The sequence below is a fragment of the Hemitrygon akajei genome, chromosome 20 (genome assembly GCF_048418815.1).
Source record: "Hemitrygon akajei chromosome 20, sHemAka1.3, whole genome shotgun sequence".
NCBI lineage: Eukaryota > Metazoa > Chordata > Chondrichthyes > Myliobatiformes > Dasyatidae > Hemitrygon > Hemitrygon akajei.
The window spans coordinates 52,734,684-52,752,800 of NC_133143.1; the positions used below are offsets into that span (position 1 = coordinate 52,734,684).

At 42.3% G+C, this 18,117-nt stretch overlaps 1 protein-coding gene across 6 annotated transcripts in view; it reads right to left on the minus strand.

The window, feature by feature from the left end:
• cpne4b (copine IVb) overlaps positions 1–18,117 on the minus strand; it is a 344,224-nt gene that overhangs the window by 303,359 nt on the left and 22,748 nt on the right. Inside the window, exon 1 of one of the 6 annotated variants that reach the window (XM_073024314.1) lies at positions 9,794–9,814. The exons of the other annotated variants lie outside the window; for them this stretch is intronic. The gene's annotated coding sequence lies outside the window, so the exon portion shown is untranslated. Of the gene's footprint in view, positions 1–9,793; positions 9,815–18,117 lie in introns of those variants that run through there. 6 annotated transcript variants of the gene reach the window in all.

Sequence of the window (18,117 nt, forward strand, 5' to 3'; positions counted from 1 at the left end):
AAATTAATGGAGAGAGAAAAAACACTTAGGAACAAAGGAATTAATTAAGAGGGAAACAAGCAAGAAAGAAGAAAAATCCTGACATAAAGAAATAGTTTCACTTTGGGACCTACTAAAATACTCAGATTAAAATCATCTAATGTATTCAGATTTGCCCTAGTGCACTTGTAACAAAACAGAAGCAGGACTGACTTGCTTTAGCTGTGGAGAGAATCATTTAAATTCAGTACCTGTCCCAAATTTTAATTTAAAAATATTGCAAGTCTGAATTCATTTTAAGCTTTAAAGATTTTTTAAAATCTTTAATATGATGTTATTGTTTGCAGAATGAAACAAATCTCTTGAAATGGTTTCAATTGGTTAGAGAAAAGGATTTACCAAAATTATCTATTTTCACTTTAAAATTTGGTTTGGATAGCTACAATTTTTCTATACTGGGCATTCACCAGAGGGCACAAGTAGTGTTTAAATATTCTGTCTTCATGGTCCAGTCATTTATTTGTGAGGAAAGCTTGATAAGACAGTTGATTATTGCTGTTCAAATAGGTCAACAGCACATTGGTCCCAACACATTGATGTGGACATAAAGAAGGCAAGACAGCGGCTATACTGTATTAGGAACTTGGAGATTTGGCATGTCAACAATTACACTCAAAAACTTCTATAGTTGTACCATGGAGAGCATTCAGACAGGCTATATCACTGCCTGGTATGGAGGGGCTACTGTACAGGACTGAAAGAAGCTGCAGAAGGTTGCAAATCTAGTCAGCTCCATCTTGGGTACTAGCTTGCAAAGTACCCAGGAGATCTTTAGGGAGCGGTGTCTCAGAAAGGCAGCATACATTATTAAGGACCTCCAGCACTGTTTCTTTTCTCACTGTTACCATCAGGTAGGAGATACAGAAGCATGAAGGCACACACTCAGCGATTCAGGAACATCATCTTCCCCTCTGCCATCCAATTCCTGAATGGATTTTGAAGCTTTGGACAGTATCTCACTTTTTAAAAAAAATATATATACAGTATTTCTGTTTTTGCACATTTTAAACTATCTATTCAATGTATTTAATTGATTTACTTGTTTATTTATTTATTTATTATGTTTTATTTTATTTATTATTATTATTTTCTCTCTGCCAGATTATGTATTGCATTGAACTGCTGCTGCTAAGTTAACAAATTTCACATCACATGCTGGTGATAATAAACCTGATTCTGACTCTGTTCCAGGAACTAGACCTCTTTCAAACACACTGAGAATCACAGAAACTTTAGGCACTTTTCGGCCACCTTCTGTATAATGCCCATGCAGGCCACAATATTAACCGACTCACATCCCCGGATTCTGGACCATACCCTCAAAAGTTCTGATGTTCATCCAGCTACGGTTATCATGAAATGAAGGTTTCTCCCTCTCCCACCTTTGCAAGTAAGGAGTTCTAGTCTCCCAACAACCTCGTGTTGAAAGCACTTTCTCCTAAGCTAACTGTTACATGGCTTCAGGTCTCCAGGTCTCCAACTCTTCATCCAAAAGTGCAAAGCTACCTGTTAATGCTTGTCATGCTATCAACAAGAGGTTATTGTGAGAGACAAGGAATTCCCGTTCCTTTGACTCAATTGGAACAAAGTACATCAATGGAGGGAGAGGTCACCCAATAATTTAGGTGGCAATACTGAAATCCCAACTCAGGAAACAGGCACACAAGAACCCAAGGAGTCAACTTACACCCAAGCCGGTTCTGTAACTTGGTAGGACCTCGTGTCACAAAAGCCTGTACCTATTTATACACTCAGAGGCCATTTCATTAGGTACACCTGCTTGTTAATGCTAGTCAGGCAATCATGTGGCAGAAACTCAATGTATAAAAGCGTGCAGACATGATCAAGAGGTTCAGTTGTTGTTCAGACTAAACATAGGACTGGGAAAGATGTGATCAAAGTGACTTTGACAGTGGAATGATTTTTGGTGCCAGATGGAGTGTTTGAGTATCTCAGAAACTGCTGATCTCCTGGGATTTTCACGCACAACAGTCCCTGGAGTTTACAGAGAATGATGCAAGAAACAGAAGCACCCAGAGAGCACCAGTTCTCTGGGTGAAAACATCGTGTTATTGAGAAAAGTCAGGGGAGAATGGCAAGACTGGTTCAAGCTGACAAAAAGATGACAGTGACTTCAATAACCATGCTTTACAACAGTGGTTTTCAAGAGAGCATCTCTGAACACTGGACAGGTTAAACCTTGAAGTGGATGGGATGTAGCAGCCAAAGACCGTGAACATACACTCAGTGGCCACATTATTAGGTACCTTTTATACCTACGTGTATGTTTGATTAACAAAAGCTGATCAATGTCATTTTAACAAATGAGCTAGTATGAGTAGCTGTTTGCATTAGAGAACCTCAACCTTCACTTCATCCAGACGGACTTCCCAAACTCACTCCTGAAAAGACTGGGTCAAATTTCAGCCTCTATTCCTTTACTGCAGGCTGTTCATTCTCATTCAGCAACAAGATCTCTCCTTTATCTATCCTAACAACTCCACTCAAATTTCTTGACAATCTCAATTAAATCATCTCTTGGCCTTTATAGTTCAGGACGTGCGCTTATCAAAGTGATTGATTTGCCTCCGATACACTGGACTGGCGGTTCCATTAAAAGCATTCTTCTTACCCTGGGTGTCCTCCCGGTGCACCATTCATCTCCATTTCCATTCTGTCTTTGATTTACACTTCAGGTTCAAGGGTGCACACTTGAAGCTGTCTGCTGAACAGCAGAGCCATTTATATTCCTTCCCAAATACAAGCCCAGAATCTCATTGCCTCAAAATTCCACTTCCACGACTTGTTCTAGCATACAAGCGAGTGGCAATTCCTGGTAAACGCAGGGACAGAGAGTGATGGGATGCAAAATATAACCCACACAGCATGAAATATCTATCATATTGCTTTATTTAGATATTTCTAAATGTTAATGTTGTGTATTACCACATTACACTGCCTAGTGAGAAATTCTGTTTATGGAATGTTTATGTGCTCTACTAGTCAAGGCCTAGAGAAATCTTTAAAAGAAAGATTCATGATAATCTATCTAAAGAGAATCTGAATGACCTATGTAATAAAGACATTACTGATAATAAGGCCAAAATAAATGTGTTAACAACTTACTTTATCGCCCTTACCTGTGACGGAGAAACACTGTTTACCAAAGCTCCATCGTTCCTTTTCGCTCATCCCTTGCTGAATTCCATGACTGGATTGGCCCATGTCTGGTTTATACACTTGTGCATTTATTATACTTTCCAGTTCACTTCAGTCCTCTCAATAGCTCTCAAGGTCTTTGCTTACTCACTGTCCTCTCTGATTAAATTCCTGTTCATAAATTAAATGAAATTTTATCTGTTGGTCTGGTCCTGCTATTTATAATGCACACATTAGCAGAATCGTCAGCTCAGTAACTTCTATCAATGTCAAAGGTGCTTAGAATATCATGATATGGTTGGGCAAGAGTCACAGTGGCTGTTTGGGGCCCGAATGGTGGTGAAGCAGGAGGTGAATAGGCAGGTGTAGTGATTGGCGGGGATAAGTGCCAGGACGGATATCAGCAGTGAGGGACGAATGGACAAGGAATCACAGAGTTCAATCCCTATGAAAAAAAGAGAAGCCGCAAAGGTCAAGATGTGTTCACTGGTACGATCCTGTTGAAGATGGCAGAAGTTGGAGAGGATAACCCTGTATTTATCCCGTCAAGTCCTGTAAGATGGGTTGCATTCTGGTACCTCTGCATTGACACATGTATGCTGCTGATCTTTGTCTACAGTAGCACCAACTCACTCTTCCTCAAAGCGGTCCCAGTCTGTGGACCATGTATTCATTCCACCAGTGCTGCGTGATGGCCTGACTTTTCCCACTGGCTTTGCTCACTCTAATAGATTCCCTTCACTCCATTCATTAAAGACCTATCCAAATGACGACAACAAGCCTGCTTACAGTTTGGCGGACGGGAAGCCACTGCCTGCCCTCAGACACCCCCTCATGCTCCAAGTGAATTACTACAAACATTAGTGACTCACTTCACTAGGAGAACTTCCCTTCACAACATCCAGCCTCGTGGCCCACACTTATCTCATTTCAGCGAGGCATTTTTACTCAGCTAGGACCTGTTTTGGACAATCGGACTGAGAAAATGGAGACGAGTACAAAGGTTGATAGAGGAGCTACAAAGGTCAAGCCAAAAACCGTAGCTCTTTCAATACCGGGCAACCACAGGAGAAATTTCTTCATGCATTATGATACAAGATAAAATGGACCACAGTTTAATTTTAGGCAAATTATTTTCAGAAACAGAAATCAGCAAGTTTGAATCCTGGCCCATTTTAAACTTCTATATTCTGAATCTGCCAAAATCTATTGCTGGCCAGAAGAGAACAGGAATGAACAACCATGCCCTCTGGATCCATCTGTGCACTTGAGGCACTGTCCATTTCAGCAACTTTGCTAATATGCATAATGTCACACCTGCTCCCAAGTTTGGCAAATCCCAAATCAGGCCAGTGGCAAGCTTCTGAACACAGGCAAGGCTCCTTTGAGTTAATTTTACATCAAAGTAACTACAGGTGGGGCAGCATAATTTTAGATACAGTACTGTAGATGGAAAAGGAAAATGCTGATAAAGAATCTAATCAACTAAGAGTCAAACACACAATTTTCTTTGGAGATTGGACCCAGATTACTTTTGTGCATTGGAACAGAGCAGTGAAAAGGAGGTGTATATTGCTTTCTAAGGATATAAAATGTGGAATTCCCTCCTCAGCAGTGTGTGCATGTATTTCTTTTCAAAACCTTTTCTAAAGCATGTTTGTTTAACGCAACCTCTGAATCTCCTTTTGTGCCGCGACATAGTTTAGTGTTTAAAAATGAGTCCTGTGAAACATCAAGGGTATTTTGCTATATAGATACTTTGAAAATGTGAGTTTTATTCCTGGATCATATTCAGTATACAAATTTGAGATTAAAAATATTCTTTTCTAAAAGCAACCCTGACTGATATGAAAAGAGACAAAGAGACAGTAGATGCTGGAATCCAGAACAAAAAAAAACAATCTGCTAGATGCACTCAGCAAGTCAAGCAGAATCTGCAGGTAAGGAATAGTCGACATTTTGGAAAACATTGACAATTCCTTTCCTCCCACAGATGCTGCTTGACCTGCTGAGTTCTTCGACCAGCAATTACTTTTTAACGGCAAAAAACAAAAGAAATAAAACTACTAAATACCTTATTAATAACTCTTTATTTATAACTTAACATAGAAAACCTACAGCACAATGCAAGCCCTTCGGCCCACGATGCTGTGCCGAACATTTGCTTACTTGAGAAATTACCTCGGGTTACCCATAGCCCTCTATTTTTCTAAGCTCCATGTACCTATCCAGGAGTCTCTTAAAAGACCCTATCATATCCACCTCCACCACTGTCGCTGGCAGCCCATTCCACTCATCCACCGCCCTCTGCGTAAAAAAACTTACCCCTTTCATCCCCTCTGTACCTACTTCCAAGCACCTTAAAACTGTGCTCTCTCGTGTTAGTCATTTCAGCCCTGAGAAAAAGCCTCACACGTTCAATGCCTCTCATCATCTTATACACCTCTATCAGGTGACCTCTCATCCTCCGCCGCTCCAAGGAGAAAAGGTTGAGTTCACTCAACCTATTCTCATAAGGCATGCTCCCCAATCCAGGCAGCATCCTTGTAAATCTCCTCTGCACCCTTTCTATGGTTTCCACATTCTTCCTGTAGTGAGGTGACCAGAACTGAGCAGAATACTCCAAGTGGGGTCTGACCAGGGCCCTATAAAGCTGTAATATTACCTCTCGGCTCTTAAACTCAATCCCACAGTTGATGAAGGCCAATGCACTGTATGACTTCTAACCACAGTCAACCTACACAGCAGGTTTTAGTGTCCTGTGGACTCGGGTCCCAAGAACCCTCTGATCTTCCACACTGCCAAGAGTCTTAGCATTAATACTATATTCTGCCATCATATTTGACCTTCCAAAATGAACCACCTCACACTTATCTGGGTTGAACTCCATCTGCCATTTCTCAGCCCAGTTTTGCATCCTTATCAATGTCCCACTGCAACCTTTGCCAGCCCTCCACACTATCCACAACACCCCCAACCTTTGAGTCAGCAGCAAACTTATTAACCCATCCTTCCATTCCTCATCCAGGTCATTTATAAAAATCACAAAGAGAAGGGGTCCCAGAACAGATCCCTGAGGTACACCACTGGTCACTGACCTCCATGTAGAATATGACCCATCTACAACCACTCTTTGCTTTCTGTGGGCAAGTCAATTCTAGATCCACAAAGCAAGGTCCCCTTGGATCCCATGCCTCCTTACTTTCTCAATAAGCCTTGCATGGGGTACCTTATCAAATGCCGTGATGAAATCCATATACACTGCATCTACTGCTCTCCCTTCAACAATGCTTTTAGTCATATCCTCAAAAAATTCAATCAGTCTCATAAGCCACGACCTGCCTTTGACAAAGCCAAGTTGACTGTTCCTAATCATATTATGCCTCTCCAAATGTTCATAAATCCTGCCTCTCAGCATCTTCTCCATCAACTTACCAACCAGTGAAGTAAAATTCCCTGGTCTATAATTTCCTGAGCTATCTCTACTCCCTTTCTTGAATAAGGGAATAACATCTGCAACCCTCCAATCCTCCAGAACATCTCCCATCCCCATTGATGAGGTAAAGATTATTACCTCTCTTCCCTCACCTTCCACCGTAGCCTGCGGTATATTTTGTCTGATCCCAGTGACTTATCCAACTTGATGCTTTCCAAAAGCTCCAGCACGTCCTCTTTCTTAATGTCTGTATGCTCAAGCTTTTCAGTCCACTGTAAGTCATCCCTACAACCACCAAGGTCCTTTTGCATAGTGGAATCTGAATCAAAGTATTCATTAAGTATTTCCACTATCTCCTCCGTTTCCATACACACTTGTCCACTGTCACACTTGCTTGGTCCTATTCTCTCGCGTCTTATCCTCTTGTTCTTCACATATTTGTAGAATGCCACAAGGCCTTCTCACGGCCCCTTCTGGCTCTCCTAATTTCATTCTTAAGCTCCTGCTAGCCTTATAATTTTCTAGATCTCTAGATCTACCTAGTTTTTTTGAACCTTTCGTAAGCTTTTCTTTTCTTCTTGACTAGATTTTCAACAGCCTTTGTACACCACGGTTCCCGTACACTACCATTCTTTCCCTGTCTCATTGGAACTTACCTATGCAGAACGTCACGCAAATATCCCCTGAACATTTACCACATTTATGCCATACATTTACCTGAGAAAATCTGTTCCCAATTTATGTTTCCAGGTTTCTGCCTGATATCGTCATGCTTCCCCTTCCTCCGATTAAACACTTTCCTAACTTATCTGTTCCTATTCCTCTCTAGCGCTGTGGTAAAGGAGATAGAATTATGATCACCATCTCCAAAATGCTCTCCCACTGAGAGACCTGACACCTGACCAGGTTCATTTTCCAATACCAGATCAAGTACAGCCTCTCCTCTTGTAGGCTTATCTACTTATTGTGTCAGGAAACCTTCCTGAACACACCTAGCAAACTCTACCCCATCTAAATCCCTTGCTCAAGGAAGATGCCAACCAATATTGGGGAAATTAAAATCTCCCACCACGACAACCCTGTTATTATTGCAGCTTTTCAGAATCGGTCTCCCTATCTGATCCTCAATGTCCCTGTTACTATTGGGTGGTCTATAAAAAACATCCAGTAGTGTTACCGTCCCCTTCTTGTACCTAACTTCCACCCACAGAGACTCAGTAGACAATCCCTCCATGACTTCCTCCTCTTCTGCAGCCGTGACACTATCTCTGATCAACAGTGCTGCACCCCCACCTCTTTTGCTTCCCTCCCTGTCTCTTCTGAAACATCTAAAGCCTGGCACTCAAAGTAACCATTCCTGCCCTTGAGCCATCCAAGTCTCTGTCATGTCCACAACATCATAGCTCCAAGTACTGATCCACACTCTAAGCTCATCTGCTTTGTTCATGATGTTTCTTGCATTAAAATAGACACATCTGAAACCATCAGTCTGAGCGCATCCCTTCTCTATCACCTGCCTAACCTCCCTCTTACAATGCCTACAAGCTTTCTCTATTTGTGAGCCTACCACCTCTTCCCCCATCTCTTCAGTTCAGTTCCCATCCCCTAGCAATTCTAGTTTAAACTCTCCTCAGTCTTGGCAAACCTCCCTGCCAGGATATTGGCTCCCCTCAGATTCACGTGCAACCCATCCTTTTTGTACAGGTCATGCCTGCCCCAAAAGAGGCCCCAATGATCCAGAAATCTGAATCCCTGCCCCCTGCTCAATTCCTCAGCCACGCCATTTATCCTCCACCTCACTCTATTCCTATACTCACTGTCACCTGGCACAGGCAGTAATCCTGAGATTACGACCTTCAATGTCCTGCTTCTCAAGTTCCTTCCTAACTCCCTGTAGTCTGCTTTCAGGACCTCCTCCCTTTTCCTACCTATGTCATTGGTACCAATATATACCACAACCTCTGGTATTTCATCTTCCAACTTCAGGATATCATGGACGTGATCAGAAACACCCCTGACCCTGGCACCTGGGAGGCAAACTACCATCTGTGTTTCTTTCTTGCATCCACAGAATCGCCCGTCTGACCCCCCTAACTATAGAGTCCCCTATCACTGCTGTCATCCTCTTCCTTTCCCTACCCTTCTGAGCCACAGGGCCAGACTCTGTGCCAGAGATGCAGCCACAGTTGCTTCCCCCAGGTAGCCCATCTCCCCCAACGGTACTCAAACAGGAGTACTTATTGTTGAGGGGGACAGCCACAGGGGTACTCTCTAGTATCTGACTCCTGCCCTTCCCTCTCCTGACTGCTTCCCACTTATCTGCCTCCCGAGGCTCCAGTGTGACTACTTGCCTATATATCTATCACGTCCTCACTTTCCCTGACCAGACAAAGGTCATCGAGCTGCATCTCCAGCTCCTTAACCCGGTCACTAAGGAGCTGCAGCCCAACACACCTGGCACAGATGTGACCATCCAGGAGGCTGGGACATCCCACCTCTGACACCCCGTACAGAACACTGGGTTCTCTTAACGATCAACACTAACAATACAGTGTGGGAACTCAAGGCTAGTGGCAGCAGCCAGGATCAGCCAATCAGACTTGAATGCAAAAGAATGAAGATAGACAAACATTCTGCACACTTTCTTAACTATAATTTGCTCTGGAAAAAAAAGAGCCCATAATTGAGCAGATTACATCATTCTGTGGAGAGATTGGACTTGACAGACCTCTCTCATTGTTTAAAATTCTTATTATGTTAACTTGCTGGCACACGCACAAATTAAAAAAAAAGAACTGCTAAACTATGAATCATTCACTTACTTCTCCAAATAGCAATTGACTAATTGAGAATCTGTTAACATTTATATATCAAGACATTCACCTTACCATTGCCAACTGCACCTTCAGTCAACCTGGTCCCCTCTCTTAGAATAATCTCCTCTGCACCTCCACTTCTCAAGATTCCCCTCCAAACTCAAGTCTAACTAATCTTTTAATCACTAATACCTTCTCCTAAACACTGCTTATCACTTTACTCCATTTTCGTGAATTATCCTTCTGGATCCATCTCTTTACTAAAGACAGTTAACACAAATAAAGACATACACGTCAAGTCAGCATATGAGCCGAACAGAGCAAATGCTTTGAGTACTCTTACCTTCTTGCACATTTAGAACAACATTTTGATAACCAGCTGACCACCACAGGAACCAAGAGCTCCTACCATTATGAGGATGCTCGGGAATATACAGCGCTCTATAGACGCGCACAATCATTTCAAAACCTGCTGCGTGCACCAGAGACAATGAAGCAATGCCTCAGTCACACAACTCCCAGAGTCTGCACAAAACATGGTCTATTCCACAGGACCATTTTCCAACCGGTCCCATGGAAGACAACTGTGTACAAAGCGGCACATTTCTGAAACATTACTTATTTGGTCTCTGCTAAATTTAGACTGTGACTCTATCCTGCTCTGATTGCCTGCGAAATCACCGCCTCTCTGTAGCAGCCTGGAAGTATATTTACACTGTAATCATGGATCTGGCAAATGGCTTTGTTTAGCCCAGCTGTGATCAGCACAGGGTAACAAGAAGCCAGGCTAAAGAATTTTTAATGGTACAAGCCGAACTACCTTCAGTCCAAAGGATCACTGACAAAAGACTTTCATATTATAAATATATACACTCAGTGCCCACTATATTAGGTACACCTGCTCGTTAAAGCACCTGTTCATCAATCTAATCAGCCAATCATGTGGCAGCAACTCAATGCATAAAAGCATGCAGACATGGTCAAGAGGTCCATTTGTTTTTCAGACCAAACATCAGAACAGGGAAGAAATATGATCCAAGTGACCTTGACAATGGAATGATTTTTGCTGCCAGGCGGAGTGGTTTGAATATCTTAGAAACTGATGATCTCCTGGGATTTTCATGTACAACAGTCTCTGGAGTTTACAGAGAATGGTGCAGAAAAAAAAACACATCCCGAAAGCTGCAGTTCTGAGGACAAAAATGCCTTGTTAATGAGAGAGGTTGGAGGAGAATGGCCAGACTGGTTCAAGCTGACAGGAAGGCAAAGTAACTCAAATTAATCACGTGTTACAACAGTGGCGTGCAAAAGAACATCCCTGAATGTGTAACACATCGAACCTAGAAGTGGATGGGCTACAGCGGTACAAGATCACAAACGTACACTCAATGGCCACTTTATTAGGTACAGGAGGTATCTGAGAAAGTGGCCATTCGTTGTATATTAATCTTTCGCACAACTTCAGAACCCCCCAATATACTTCACTGCCAAAGCACTCTTGAAATATGATCGCTGTTGTGACATAGGCTACATGGAAGCCAATGTCTGATTACCAGGCTCTATTAGACATCATTCTGACACACTGTTACAGCAATATTGAGTGAGGTATAAATATTGACCGGGACACTGGGGATAATTCCTTCCTCTTCCTTGATATCATTCTTGTAAAGCAGTCTTGGCTTTGACATAACATCTTATCTGAAATTCAACACATCTCTCAGTGCAGCAGTCTCCAAGTACCGCACTGGAGAGCCACCATCAATTTTTGAATTGGTACTTTCAAACTTGCATTCAATTTGAGCCTTTTTTCATCACAGAGTCATAGAGAACAACAGCACAGAAACAGGCCCTTCGGACATCTAGTCCATACCAAACCATTAATTTGCCTAATCCCATTGACCTGCACCTGGAATATAGCTCCCTGTACCCCTCCCAGCCATGCACCTCTCCAAAATTGCAATCAACACACCGTACCCACCACTTCCGCTGGCAGCTCGTTCCACATTCTCGCCAACCTCTGAGTGAAGAAATCCCCCCCCCACCCATGATCCTCTTAAACATTTCATCTTTTAACTGAAACCCCTTTGTACTGGGCGTCTCTGGAAATGCGGCTTGTTAGCCCGTCGCTAACTGTCACAGGGCTCTGCGGTGAGAGACCCACGTTTCTCGGGCTCCGTACGCTCTAGGGTGTATACGACTTTGATTCTGCCAACTCTGTGAGGTTGGGATGTCTCGCCCACCCAAACCCTGGTTTGTGTGAATGCTGTGTGATTTACTGCCCCCCACCCCCGGCAATCGCCCACCAGCAAGAAATAACAGATCGTACACTGCATACAATTATAAGTATATTTAAGAACATTAATTTGAGCAATCAATTACTAAAGGAAAGAAAGAATAAAAACAAAAAAGGCCCATTATACTTAATCAGTCACATGTGCACAATGGAGCCCAAACCTTCCAAAAGCCATTGTTTTCTATGTGCACGCCGCATTTTCCGAATGTCGCTCAAAATCCATCTCGAATAATCGGGCTCTCCCACAGATTATTGGTCCTTCCTCCCTGAAGACATTCTTCTGCACAAAGCACCTTGTGCAACGTGAACAGGATCCTCAGCCGCATCCGCCAACAAAGACCTCTCCGCCCATCATTCTCTGGAACCTTCTCCCATTTCTACTACCCTGATTGGTTGATATCACATTCCTAAACTGAACAACAAAGCTCCTCATCTCAACTAAAACCCAAACAAGCTGAAAGCAGAACCGACTGCTCTTACAGCACTGCTAAGATGAAATACCTACAACATAGCAGTAAAAATCTTAACCAGGGTTAACCCAATTTTTACCACTCAATTTTGTACACCTCCATCAAATCTTCTCTCAATCTTCTACACTCTAGGAAATAAAGCCCTAACCTCGACAGCCTTTCCCTATAGCTCAGGTCCTCCAGTCCCAGCAACATCATTGTAAATTTCCTCTGCACTCTTTCAATCTTATTTACACCCTTCCTATAGGTGGATGACCACAACTGCACACAATGCTCCAAATAAGGCCTCAAAGTTGTCTTACACAATTTCAACATAGAATTCCAACTCCTGTACTCAGTACATTATTTACAAAGGCCAATATGCCAGAAGCTTTCTTTATCACCTTATTTACCTGTGATGCCATTTTTAAGGAATTATGGATCTGTATTCCCAGATCCCTTTGTTTTATCATAATCCACAGTGCCCTTCGCTACCATGTAAAACCTACCCTAATTGGTCCCACCAAAGTGCAAAACCTCGCACTTTTTGCTGCTCAATTCTAGCGGCCATTTCTCAGCCTGTTTTTCCAGCTGGGGCCAGATCCCACTACTAGCTATGACAGTCTTCCTCAGTATCAACTACACACCCAATCTTGAGGTCATCCACAAATTTGCTGACCCAGTTCATTGATATAGCTGACAAACAACAATCGACCCTGTTGTGTCTGTGCACAACTACATATATATTAAATAAAAGCACGCATGCGGGAGATGGCTTTAACTGGTGTATTCACATTGCAGTGAGAGAGAGAGAGAGAGAAAAACAATGCATACGTGTAGACAACAGATTAATATCTACTGCTAAGGGCAGAAGCAGTCATTGTAATAAAAGAAATAGATCCATACATTACACTTCCTCCTCCTTTAGATTAACACACCATAATTAACATGCTTTCACAATAACAGTCCATAACAAACTTCACAGTTCTAAAAATTCAGTCTTTTGGGTGCCGCTCTGTTTCTTTCAGGATAGCACCTCTGGACCTGTGGAATGGCACCAGGTTTGGTGGGTGTCTTGTCTACCACAACGTTCTCAGTTTCCGGTGTCACGTTGCTGTCAGTGACATTATCACTGAGAGGTAAGTCCATTGACAGTAATGTATCCATCTTGTTAGATGCAGTTGACTCAGGTGTGTATTTTGGTTGAGTATCCAGTATCTGGTCCACATGACGTCTCCATGTATGTCCTCCAACATCCACAATGTACATCAGTGGTCCAATTCTTGTAGCTATCCTTGTCTTCTCAGTAATCATGCGCCAGGATTTCCTGTCCAATCTCGAAGCTTCTTGCTGCTTCACTTGGCAACTGGCTGAACTGTTTATTTTGTATTTTCCTCTGGAGGTCCGGAGATTTCAGATTCCTGTTCATGAACAACATTGCAGATGCTTGATTTGTCGTTGCATGAACAGAGTTCCGATGCACAGAAAGAAAGTTGTTCACCTTGTGCTGTAGAGAAATGTCATCATCCTTTGCTTTAATGGACTTCTTGAAGATTTGGATAAACCTTTCAGCTAACCCATTCATTGCTAGGTGGTGAGGAGCTGACTTGAAGTGTGTGATGCCATTTTTCTTCATGAACAGTTGGAATTTTTCTGACCATTATTGTGGTCCATTGTCCCTCACAATTTGTTCTGGTAAGCCGTTTCTGGTTAAGATAATCCTCAGAGCAGAGACAGTCTTTGCTGAGGTGGTTGACTTCATTGGTATAACCTGCAATCACTTCAAATGGGCATCCACTATAATCAGAAACATGGAGTCCATAATTGGCTCAAAGTCAATTTGTACTCTATGCCATGATGATGATGGCCACTCCCACAGGTAAAACACTGCCTGTAGGGATGTATTTTGAACTTTTTGCCATCCTTTGGCCAAGTCTTCGTCTGTTTATCTATTCCCTTCTCAAACACTTTCTCATCAGCATTAAGCAGCTGTGCCAGTCTCTAGTTAGCGCTACCATTTGGGCTGCTGTTGCCAATTGATGTCACAGTAAGCTTTGATTGAGTGCCAGTCTAGTTTGATTTTTCTCAACCATTCACATCTGAAAAGTGCTGGCCCTCCACTTTTCAATGCATCAAGCTCTAAATGTTGTGGTTGGCATCTATACGCCATGTTTACTTTCAGTTTGCCAATGGGTTTCACTTTTTTGCCCGTGCAAGTCCTTGGCATCACTGAGGTCTTCTCTGATGGTATCTTAGAAAACAGTCTGTTGTAGTCAAAATCAAATTATGGACAAAGCTGACCCTGTATCTAGCTCCATTTTCCGTTTTACACCAGACACATCTATTATGATCCAGATGATTTTGTGATCAGCTTCAGTTGTAGCATGCAGTTCTAAGCTTGACAGTTCACCTTTGTCAGGCTCTATGTTGTCTGCTTCTGTTTTACTTTATACATTTGCTTAGTTTTGTGTTTAAGACTTTTCACTCGGTTGTGCTTTTTGTCTTTTTTTTATGCATTCATTTACGGGATGTGGGTGTCGCCAACTAAGCCAGCATTTATTGTTCATCCCGAGTCTGCCTTGTACATTCTCTCCATGTGATCTCATCTGTGACACTTTCTGCAGACTTTTCTTAGAACCAACAGTCATTTGCATCATGGGAGGATTTGCCACATCGATAACATCTTTGGCTTTTTGCACCGTTCAGGGATATTTTGTGCATTTCCCATTCCAACCTCCTTTTCCGTAGTTCTGCTGCATCCTGTGCTGCTGTCTCGAACAGTACTGCAATGGTCATTGCCCATTCTAAGGTTAGGTCTATTTTGAACAGTAGCCTCTTTTGAGTGCTTGGACAGTGCATGCCACACACAAGCCTGTCCCTTAATGAATCAGAAAGCCCATCTCTAAAGTCACAGTGCTGGAAAACTTTACACAGTTCTGCAATGTGTTCAGAAATGCTTTCATCTATTAATTGTTTCCTTTTGTAAAACCTAAATCTCTCAGTTATTGCCAGTGGTTTAAGGCTCAAGTGATTTTGTAAAATTTGATTGAACATCTTGCTGGCTTTTCAGGGGTTGCTAGGTTGTGTAAGAGACTCTACGTCTTTGCACCCAATAAGCTAGGAAGTGCAGGGGCTTCCTTTTGCTCCTCCACGTTGTTGACGTTACAATACAGTTCAACCTTCTCGAAATGTGACTCCCAGCCTCCATTAGTGCTATCAGGTTCATTGACTTCCCCAGCTGAAGTTATTTTCATGTTAAATTCAGCACGTATTTGACTGTTACACTCGTGACCTTTGGCTTTCTCATGCTGTTTAACTCTCGCTGTTTCGTCCTGCAACTGTCAGTGCAGTTCGTGACGTTTTCTGACATTCAGGTGTGTACTTATCACCAATTTGTTGTGTCTGTGCACAACCTCATATTAAATAAAAGCACCCATGCAGGAGATGGTTTTAACGGGTGTCTTGAGCGTGAGAGAGAGCACGAGAGAGAGAACAGTGCACATGCATAGACAACAGTGCATGCGCAAACAACAGATCAATACATAGTGCGGGGGGGCGGGGGGATCATTGCTCTAAAAGAAATAGATCCAGTACTGATCCCTGCTGCACAGCACTAGCAACCGGTCACCAATCAGGGAGGCAAGCATCTACTACCACTCTCTAGCTTCTCCTACAAAGCCAGGTTACCTTTCTGACAGGAACATAAAAACTCTGTACTCTCAAGATTTCTCTTTTGAAGGGCTCCCATTTGCTAAGTACACCTTTGCCAGAAAATAACCTATCCTACTCCATACTTGCTAATTCCTTTCTGTTACCATCAGAATTGGCTTTTCTCTAATTTAGATTCTCAACCTGAAGTCTAGATCTATCCCTGTCAATAATTACCTTGAAATTAATGGCACAATGATCACTATGTGCAAAGTGTTCCCCTACACAAACTTCTGTCACCCGTCCTGTCTCATCCCGACATCACACTTTCTCTAGTTGCAACTTTTATGCACTGATTAAAGAAACTTTCTTGAACACATTTGACGAACTCTTTCCTATCTTTCCCTTTTACAGTATGGGAGTCCCATTCAATATATGGAAAGTTAAAATAACCTATTTTAAAAGTCTACAATCTCTCCACAAACTTATTCCTCTAAATCCCATGGACTCTTGGGTGGTCTATAATATAATCCCATTAATGTAGTCATTCATTTCTTATTCTCTTATTCCTCAGTTCTACCCATAAAGCCTCATTAGATGGCATGGGTAACAAATCTGAAATCACAACTATTGAGGGTCCTGACAAAGGGTCTTGACCCGAAACGTTGACTGCTTTTTTCAATGGATGTTGCCCGACCTGCTGAGTTCATCCAGCTTTTGTACCTGTTGATTTGACCACAGCATCTGCAGTGTACTTTGTGACAACTATTGAGGTCCTGTCCTTTGACTTGGCACCTAACTCCCTGAACACAGAACCTCATCATCCATCCCACCCATGTCAATAGTGTGTAAAAGAGTAAATCTTTTCCAAGTGTCATCAGTATCTCTTAAGAAAAATTATAACCGCAAACAAACTATAAAAATTGTACTGCCTGAAACCTTAAATGTTTTTGAGAATACTGGAAAATTATTTAATCTTCAATACAGAGGATTCAAAGTTAATTTGATTTTCACAATTTTCTGTTCCAAAGCTGCCACGGTTCTATTCAACCAACTAAAAAGAAGAAAAATTTAAACATCAACCAAAGAAAATTAAACATTAAATACCTTCAGGCTCACAGAGTCGCAATTCATCTTCCACTAAGGCTCTTTACAGTTCTCAAAACTCATTGAATTCAACAATTTCAGATAACTATTCTTCCAAAATCGGCTAGTTAACTTAATAGATCCCTTGATACTGTAGATGCTGCCTGTACTGTGGAATATTTTCAGGATTCTACTTTTATCTATGTAACGATGATCAAATTTAATGAACTACAAATCAACCTTGTAACTGGTTTTCAGAGTCATCTTGGTCACTTTCCAGGTGTTGCCATTGAGTCATCCTCTGAAACCTTTGGATTAGAACTCATAGAAGGCCGTTTCTTTGTCAAGTCACTTTTTTTGTCATTTCAACCATAACTGCTGGTACAGTACACAGTAAAAATGAGACAATGTTTTTCAGGACCATGGTGCTACATGAAACAATACAAAAACCACACTGAACTACGGAAAACAACACAAAAAACTATACTAGATTACAGACCTACCCAGGACTGCATAAAGTGCACAAAACAGTGCAGGCATTATAATAAATAATAAACAAGACAATAGGCACAGTAGAGGGTAGTAAGTTGGTGTCAGTCCAGACTCTGGGTATTGAGCAGTCTGATAGCTCGGAGGAAGAAATTGTTACATAGTCTGGTCGTGAGAGCCCGAATGCTTTGGTGCCTTTTCCCAGATGGCAGGAGGGAGAACAGTTTGTATGAGGGGTGCGTGGTGTCCTTCATAATGCTGTTTGCTTTGCGGATGCAGCATGTGGTGTAAATGTCTGTAATGGCAGGAAGACAGACCCCAGTGATCTTCTCAGCTGACCTCACTATCTGCTGCAGGGTCTTGCGATCCGAGATGGTGCAATTTCCAAACCAGGCAGTGATGCAGCTGCTCAAGATGCTCTCAACACAACCCCTGTAGAATGTGAGGAGAAGGGGGGGGGGGGGAAGTGGGAGATGGACTTTCCTCAGCCTTCGCAGAAAGTAGAGACGCTGCTGGGCTTTCTTTGCTATGGAGCTAGTGTAAGAGGGAGCAGGTGAGAACCAAGAAGTTTGGTGCTCTTAACGATCTCTATCGAGGTGCCATCTATGTTCAGTGGGGAGTGGTCCTGAAGTCAACAACCATCTCTTTTGTTTTGTTCACATTCAGAGACAGATTGTTGGCTTTGAACCAGACTGTTAGCCG